General features: G+C 42.8%; 1 long non-coding RNA gene across 1 annotated transcript; it reads left to right on the top strand.

The window, feature by feature from the left end:
* Window positions 1–284: 284 nt before the first annotated feature.
* Window positions 285–9,126, top strand: LOC124616760. Its single transcript, XR_006979878.1, has 3 exons — window positions 285–380; window positions 6,259–6,451; window positions 8,964–9,126. It is a non-coding gene; the product is annotated as an uncharacterized LOC124616760 (long non-coding RNA).
* The last annotated feature ends 285 nt before the right edge of the window (window positions 9,127–9,411 follow it).

Raw genomic sequence — 9,411 nt, 5'->3', positions numbered from 1 at the left:
GTCACATAAACTAACCACTGTGTCACCTGGTATCTCTCAGAAAGCACCTTGAATCCATAATGTATTTGCAAGTAAACCAAAATGTTGCATTAAAATCTCATTAGCAGTACCAGTATGTGTCCTAAGTACGTAAGCCTGATAGTCGTTACGTAATCTTGAGAACTTTTATTGTCTTCTAAAAGGCGACAGCGGACTGAGCCCGGAAGAGGCCTTGAAATGCAGAGCGCATCGCAGCCTCCGCCACGGCCAACGCAACGCGCTCGCGGCGTCACAAACAGTAGAAAGCAAGAGTGGCATATATAAGGGGGCGCCCCGAGCTCACACCGCAGCAGTCATCCGCTCTCCGCTTCTGTCCACCACATACGATGAGGCTGCTCACGGTAAGCACGTCATTCTCTCTTACGTTTATTGTATTCTGCGCTCCACTGCCTCTAAATTGCAGTCGTGCATTTTCAAGACACGATAAGGCGCCCTTCTGACTCTACTGCAGCGCCTGATGTAGATGAACACCAACGTATCAGGCCTCTGTGCCTTTAAGAGCGTACCGAGAAGAGACCGTTTCTGTCTGGCCCTAATTAGGCTCTACCTATCACTTCCGATGCGCCGGTTGGGAAATAACATTCATCTGTGATCTGAAACCTCAGAATTCAAACAAGATTAAACTGGCTTCGGAACCTTCTTATGCCCTTCAGTTAAACTGCACACGAGATATCCATACGCCCGCGCACGGTACAATACGTAATTGTGCCACAGATATTCTTCTTTCTGAAACGTTCGATGAGCTGAATCCGGAAACAACCATTATTCAACTGCCAATGCAAACTTCGGCATCCAAATAAGAATAAACTATCTTAGCAACCTTCTATTGTCTTTCAGTTGAGATGCACGCGAAACATTCTTACATCCGTATACAGCACAAAATGTAAATATCACACAGATATTCTCTTACTCTGAGCGAACGGAGAAAAATACGATTTTGTGCGTCTGTTTCCAGAAAGGGAGTTGTCCATTTGCGTGAAACATGAAAGATTAAATTCGTTTTCGATGCATGTTCAAGCGCAAAGACCAGACAATATCTTGAAAACGCCGTTTCAGTATTGATTGAGAAGATATTCACCTTCATTAACAAGTGGAGTCGTCACAAGGAAGACTCTTCTATCAGTAGAGTGGAACTTGATAAAGACATAGCGATTAAAATCTTTCCTTTACAACAGTATAATATGTGCAGGTTAAGAAAGTTGATTACTTTCAGCTGATGATTCATGTCAGATGACTTTTACAATTTTATCTCATTTTAGATTAATAAATTTGATAATAATAATAAAAAACTAAAAGATAACTCTATATGGTCAGCATGTAGTCAAATTTACTAATTAATTAACAATGTGAATGTAAAAAAAATGGTTCAAATGGCTCTGAGCACTATGGGACTTAACATCTGAGGTCACCAGTCCCCTAGAACTTAGAATTACTTAAACCTAACTAACCTAAGGACATCACACACATCCATGCCCTAGGCAGGATTCGAACCTGCGACCGTAGCAGTCGCGCGGTTCCGGACTGAAGCGCCTAGGATGTGAATGTAAAATGACACTTCCACATCATTACGACTTATCGAACAAATGATCCATGGAACATTAAAATAACTAACCTCTTCAAATTCGTTATAGAATGTTTACAATAATAACACTTTCTGTAAATTGCAATCAAACTCACGCAAATACATGTGGAAACACGTTAGTCTACGTCTTAAAAAATGATGACTTCACTACATGTCATACAAAATTTAGATAACAGTGTTCTTTGAAAGTTGCTTGACACTGAATTACAGCGTTAATCTCACACATGAATAATTCTGTTACTCATCATTGCAGCACCATGATCTTACGTCCCTTGTATGCCCTGTCTTTTGTATTATCTCGTGGGCTCAGTGGTCACTTTGCTAATTTCAAACATAGGTATTTTTGTGTACTGCTGTTGTATTAAGCATTGCATTTCATATCAGTGTCGAGTGAGAGATCTTGATCAGGCTTTTATGTGGAAGTCACCAACAGCATGAATATGGACATCATTTTATCGCGGTTGGAGAGTGAATAACCGATGCGAAGTAACTCCAAGCGTGCCCCGCAGATGTATTTCAGGACCCATTGCTGTTCGTATTGCACGTTCATGAACTAGTAGACAAAATTAAAAGTAACTTTAGACTCTTTGCAGATGATGTAGTTAAACAAGTATCCAATCAAATTTTGATACGATTTCAAAGAGGTGGAAAGATTGACAACTTTCTTCAAATGTTTTGAAATGTAAAATATGCACCTGACAAAACTCAGAAAATGACTACAATTTCAGTACGTCACAGCTGGAGTCACTCAACTCATACTAATACTTGGTCGTAAGAGTTTGTGCGGATATGGATGGAACGAGCACGTAGAGTGTGAATCGTAGAAAAGGCTGGTGGCAGTCTTTGGTCCACTGGTAAGCTACTGGGAAAACGCAGGCAGTCTACAAACGAGATTGAGTACAGACGCTTCTGTGATCTATCCTAGAATGTTATTCTAGCGTGTGGGAGCCATACCAAATAGGACTAACAGTTCATATTGAACGCACACAAAGAAGGCAGCAAGAATAGTCACTGCTTTGTTTGACCGATGGAAGAGTTAAGGAGACGCTGAAAAATCTGAATTGGAGACATTTGAAGATAAACGCGAAATATCCCGCCGAAGTCTACTTACAAAGTTTCAGGAGTCGGTATTAAGTGAGAATTATAGGTATATGCTACAAACCCCACCCCCCACTTACAGCTACCGTAGAAAAAGTGAAGGCAAGCTATAACTACTTACACAGCGCATAGAGGCAAGTAAGCATGCTCCTTGTTCAGCATATGTAGCTACCACACAAGTGATCACGCCAGTTCAAGAAAAAGTACGCAACTTACTCAAAGCAGTGGGACATTGTAGGCAAGCAGAAGCTGGCCTGCCTCTGACTGCACGCTACTAGAGGATATAATGGATAATGAACACAACATCGTATAAGACTACCTAAATACACTGCCGTAAGAATTGCAGCACCCTAAAGGACTGCGTTCATTGGCGCCAGAGGATTGTAGTGTTAATGATCCATTTTTTACAATCATTGGCGACCCGACGGCGCCCTGGAAGCCTGTCTGCGCTCTCTGTTTTGACTCCACAGGCAGTAAGCGTGCTGAGTTTAAAGCCGAACAGTGTGTACAACATTGATTCTAGGGTACAACCACGCCTCACCATCCTTCTTAACAACTCCAACCATTTGAACAGAGTCGAATTATGGGCCTGCGGGAACCTGGGTGAACACAGCGAGCACAAGCTGGGTGAAATGTACCCGGTGGTGTGTATCTGCTTTCAGACAGTGTTCTGTGAAACTTTCCCACGCCCGTAGGTCAGGGTGAAGACATCCACGTAGCGCAAAAGCACATAAAGAGCGATGCTCTGTAAGAGCAACAGTGGCCGACCGAACATCATCCACGGACGAATTCTGGGCATATGTTACAACCGATGTGTCACCACGGACCACTAGGAACCGTCTGTCTTCTGCAGCATTAACACCACGTATGCCTCTGGCCAGGCTACCACTGAACACCAGGACACCGCCCAGCACGGTTATTCTGGTATCATAAGTCGACTGGACTTCACCGTCAAGTGTAGTTTGTGCCGCATGTGAGTGATGGATTTACAAGTGTACGGCGTAGACACAGTGAACGGCCTATTCCGGAAATTATTCACCAATGACAGACTTCATGGTGTGGGTGGCCATCAGTTACAACTGTTGTGTTCCTGCAGGGTAAAGTAACCTGTGCCTGCTTACATTGCACAGATTGTGATCACCGTGCTACTGCCATTTATTTGACAGGAAGTTGATGTGCTTTTTCAGCAGCACAACGTGCTTTTCATGGCCTTGGCCATCAAGATCACCAGATCTCCCGGCTATTGAACAATATCGTGAAGCGGAAACTTACTCGTTGGCCAGCGCATGCAAGAACAGTTGCCGAATTGCATCGAAAGGTGCAAGTTAGTTGGAACAGATTGTTGCAGGATGTCATTCGACTCCTTTATGATCGTTTGCGTGCGAGAATATATGCCTGCGTTGCAGCCAGAGTCTTGTCGCGGTCCGCGCGGCTGCCCCCATCGGAGGTTCGAGCCCTCCCTCGGACATGGGTGTGTGTGTTGTCTAAAGCGTAAGTTAGTTTAAGTTAGATTAAGTAGTGTGTAAGCTTACGTACCGATCACCTAAGCAGTTTGGTCCCATAAGAAATTTACAATTTGCAGCCAGAGAGAGGGGGAGGGGGGGGGGGAGAGAAGGAGGGTGGCTGCACTATATATCGCTGCGACTATTTGGACACTCTTCACCGTGACAAGCGTCTCTCACTTGGTCTGAATTTATAATCATATATCCCTATAATGATGAACCACATGTCACATCACTTGTCAATAAAATAGCCTTCTCCTTGAGGATGATGTTCCTTTTCCGGCAGTGTATTACATTAAAGTGACAAAATTCATTGGACAGCGATACGCACGTACACAGATGGCGGTAGCAACGCGTACACAAGGTGTAAAAGGGTGCTGCTTTAGCGGAGCTGACATTTATAGTCAGATGATTCATGTGGAAAGGCTTCCGACTTGATTATGGCCGCACGATGGAAATTAACAGACTTCGAACGCCCAATGGTAGTTGGAGGAAGCGCAATGGTAGTTGGAACTACATTAATGGCAAATTCCATTTCGGAAATCGTTAGAGGTTTCGGTATTGGGAGATTCACAGCGTCAAGGGTGTGCCGAGAATACCAAATTTCATGTTTATCTCTCGCCACGGACAATGCAGTGGCCGACGGTTTTCACTTCACTTAACGACCGAGTGCAGAGGCGTTTGCGTAGAGTTGTCAGTGCTAACATACAAGCAACACTGCTTGAAATACCCGCAGAAATCAATGTGCGACGTACGACGAACGTTTCCATTAGAATACGGCAGCAGAATTTGGTGTTAATGGGCTGTGGAGGCACACGAGCGACGCGAGTGTCTTTGCTAACAGCACGACATCGCCTGCAGCGCCTCTCCTGGACTCGTGACCATATCGGCTGGACTCTAGACGTCTGGAAAACTGTGAGATGATCAGATGGTTGGTTCAAATGGCTCTGAGCACTATGGGACTTAACATCTGGGGTCATCAGTCCCCTAGAACTTAGAACTACTTAAACCTAACTAACCTAAGGACATCACACACATCCATGCCCGAGGCAGGATTCGAACCGGCGACCGTAGCAGTCGCGCGGTTCCCGACTGAGTGCCTAGAACCGCGAGACCACCGCGGCCGGTGATGATCAGATGAGTCCAGATTTCCGTTGACAAGAGCTGATGGTAGGGTCCAAGAGGTGGCACAGACTTATAAAGCCATGGACCCAAGTTGTCATCAAGGCACTGTGCAAGCTGGTGGTGGCTACGTGAAATGGACTGGGTCCTCAGGTCCTACTGAAAGGATCATTGACTGGAAATGTTCGCCTACTTGGAGACCACTTGTAGCCATTGATAGACTTCATGTCCCAAAACAATGACGAAATTTTTATGGATGACAATGCGCCATATCACTGGCCACAATTTTTTGTGATTGGTTAGAAGAACATTCTCGACAGTTCGAGCGAATGATTTGGCCACGCAAATCGCCCGACATGAGTCCCATCAACCATTTATGGTACATAATCGAGATGTTAGTTCGTGCACAAAATTCTGCTGGATGGCTGTAGAGGCAGCATGGATCAGTATTTCATCAAGGATTTTCCAGCGACTTGTTGAGACCATGCCATGTGGAACTGCTGCGCTACGCCGAGCAAAACTAGGCTCGAGACCATATGAGGAGGTGTGCCATGACTTTTGTCACCTCAGCGTATGCATCATGTGTCGCACTGTCTCTATTTCACAACGTATGTGACTGTGGGAACTTAAATTTCAACAATGCAAAAATCAAGATTAACGGGCATGTTGACTAACAAAAGATTCATATTCATGTAACTTTAATGCCATATCATGGAACGTATGACATTATGTTGGCTTCCTCTTTTATAAACGTTGGCATACTTACAAATTTGTCGCCGTGTTTACATATTGCTTTTGCTTCCTCTAGGAATTGTGGCAGAGATTTCTTCGGCAGAGCTACATTTCCATTTATGAAAATATCTGCTGCTGGTAGAAATAAAAGCGGCTCTAATATGAAATGTTTAATTTGCCCAGGTGTTTCTCCTGGTTGTGCTGGCTTTGGCGATGGTGCTGGCGGCGCCTGCAGGACTAGACTCTGACCCGACGATAGGAGATGAGGACACCAGGTCCAACCTGTTCCTACTCAAGAAGAAGCTGCTCAAGAAGAAACTGCTGTTGCTTGGCTGACGCTCTACTGAGCCATGGCTGGCTCGATTTGAGCTCTGTGGTAAATATTCACTTTTGGCACTTGTAGTTGTCCCTCCCAATAGTACCTCAAGCTACGAAAATATTAATTCCTTTTAATAATTTCTTTCTGAAGCACATTTCTCAATATGTACGTTCCACATTCAGTGCAGGTATAAGCTGCACATACATCAGCACATGCAGTCACAGTACACTGTCATTAAAATTTGCTGCAAGACATCCTTTCATCAACGGCCATCAAACCGGCTGCCAAAGTCTCGGTGGTAAAAAATTACGCCAGAGCTTCAGGCATTCTCTTGTGCCAACATTACTGTATTTAAGAAACATTCTACAAATTAAAGTCCAGAGTGAACCATTTTCTACTATGAAAATCTGTCTTCATAGTCTCAGAAATGGCATGTTATAAACTGAGTAGACCTATGTGAGCACAAAATATGTAGCTTCTAAGTTTCATCCTATATAAATAATTAAGCAGAGATACTAAATCTGGAAAGTGTTTCAGGATATTACTAATTTTCTCAACAAACCTCCATTGCTAAAGAACTTAAAAGACAAAATTATTTGAAAAATCACTTCAATATAACACCCAAAATTGGTTCAATTTGAGTTAGTTATCTCAGGCACTCTGTTCCTCAGTGAGGTGACTTCAGCGGTTCAGGATCTTCTATCACGATAAATCAGAATAATTTAGAGTTATTTATTTATTCATGTCAAAAACGTTGTACACAAAATGGACAAAAAGGAAAAAAAACAGACTAAAAGTATAAAATTAATATGTACAAGGAAATGTAGATATAATACGAGCCTGTTAGAGATACATAATAATAATAATTATACATAAACAGATTACAGATGCTAAAATGAATGTAATTGGACCAAAAATTAGCAACATCACGGCAAATTCCTTGCCCCGCAGTAGGTCCCCAATGTGCGGGAAACTGGGCACTAAGGATAACTTTACAGGTGCTTGGTGGTTTGTTCGGTTCAATATTAGCATGAAGTTGATGGGTCCCCAAGATAGTTACACTTGGTCATATTATCTTTTGCTCTACCTACACCACTTTTTAGTCTGTTGAGGGACTTCCGCGTTTTCAAAATGGTTCAAATGGCTCTGAGCACTATGGGACTCAACTGCCGAGGTCATTAGTCCCCTAGAACTTAGAACTAGTTAAACCTAACTAACCTAAGGACATCACAAACATCCATGCCCGAGGCAGGATTCGAACCTGCGACCGTAGCGGTCTTGCGGTTCCAGACTGCAGCGCCTTTAACCGCACGGCCACTTCGGCCGGCTTCCGCGTTTTCCATTGCAGATTTTTGCCTGGGGGAAGGGCCTCCGAAAGTGGGATTGAAGACGCGATATCTGCATTTCTTATTGTCCACAGCTTTTGTCGTGTCATTGACGGTGATGCACTGTCTGACGAAGTTTTTAGGAAGCTCTTCGCAGTTTTCAGCCTGCTTAGGGGGAGCTGGTAACCTTGGGAAGGGGGGGAACAGCGTAGAGTTCCACTTTGCGTCTCTCTGTGTTCACGGCAGCTTCCCTTCTTATATCTGGTGGGGCTAACCTTGCCAGTAAAGTTTGTAGGTCGGCGATGCCCCCAGGCATCACAATGCTGTTCTACATGTCTCACTGAGGGCATCATCCACATGCCTGGCACGAACTGATCTGTATCAAACAGGGCAGGCGCATTCAGCGACAGATTATCATAACGCGTGCACTGATGTTCTGAGTACTGTCAGTTGGGTACTCCCGTCGGCTACTTGTGAGCTTTCTGATGATGTTATTGAAGGTGAATACTCCTTGCTTGTACTGTCAGTTGGGCACCCTACCCGCTACTTGTGTGCTTTCTCATGATGTTATTGTGGGTGGATGCTTTTTGTTTGTTTTGAGTAATAAATATATGTATAAATTCAGGTGGTAGGAGCATGACATCGGGTTGCTGAAACGACTAAGAAAATTTATATTTACGATGCTGTTGCTGACGGTTAGGTGATATAAAAATTAGGAATGTGACATCCTTTATTCACATGTATTATGTAATGTCATATAGTACAAATTTTGGCGTGATTCATCAAGTCAAACTACAATTATGAGAGACCAGGCATGTGAAATACAAATAATATGTGTTGTAAATTGAAGAAAGTCATGCAGACGCCTTCTCAGAGAACTGTATGACTAGCTACTGCGTCACATTACAATTTCAAATTGGCAGCTCAGTTCATTAAGACAATTATTTTGTAAATACATATTATGTACGTTTGTCTTGCTGATGTATCCTCTCTCCCTGATAACCTTCATGTTCTGGATATAAGGAATGAACGATGTATGTAATGTAATCTGAAGTGCCAGAAGTCATGTAACTATATATTTTGCCTGATGTATCCAAAAACGAAAAGTACTTAAAGAGTCACTCCTCTGAATTCTGATACCAGCAATGAGAACGCACTTTTTAACAAATGAAGTGTTATGAAATATATTTTCGTTGCGTGTTTGAACTTCTTTAATAGTAATTCCGACATTACTGTATTTGCAGATGTCTATTTCGCCGCAGAAGTAGCCTACCTCCTAAGGAATGCGTAAAACGTCAACATCCGTCGTCTACTTCATGACAACGTAGTTGTCTCGCTTTATGTGAATATATTAGTTATAGTTTCATATTACAAATAATTTAATAAAAGTATTCAGTAAAAATTCAATGTGTATTTTTTGTACTATTGTTAACCTCTTAACCACAATATTTGTAACCTTGGCTGTTGAAATAAGGATAGACAGGGGTCATACTTTCCAATTTTAATATAACATCATATTTCAAAGTTTTTAATGGTGAAATTCTGAAAAATTCACGTATTGTGAATGTTGTATCCATTCCTGCTTTACGAAAGAGTACTACCGTGTGAAATCCTCTGTACGATATGGGGAGGTCTATGAGCACATACAACGTCCCCAGAAATGGAAACTGGCGTGATTTTCGTTAATCGGTC

This window comes from Schistocerca americana, chromosome 5, assembly GCF_021461395.2.
Source record: "Schistocerca americana isolate TAMUIC-IGC-003095 chromosome 5, iqSchAmer2.1, whole genome shotgun sequence".
Lineage (NCBI taxonomy): Eukaryota > Metazoa > Arthropoda > Insecta > Orthoptera > Acrididae > Schistocerca > Schistocerca americana.
The sequence above is the reverse complement of the archived record's forward strand: the minus strand, read 5'-3'. Positions and strand labels throughout refer to the sequence as shown.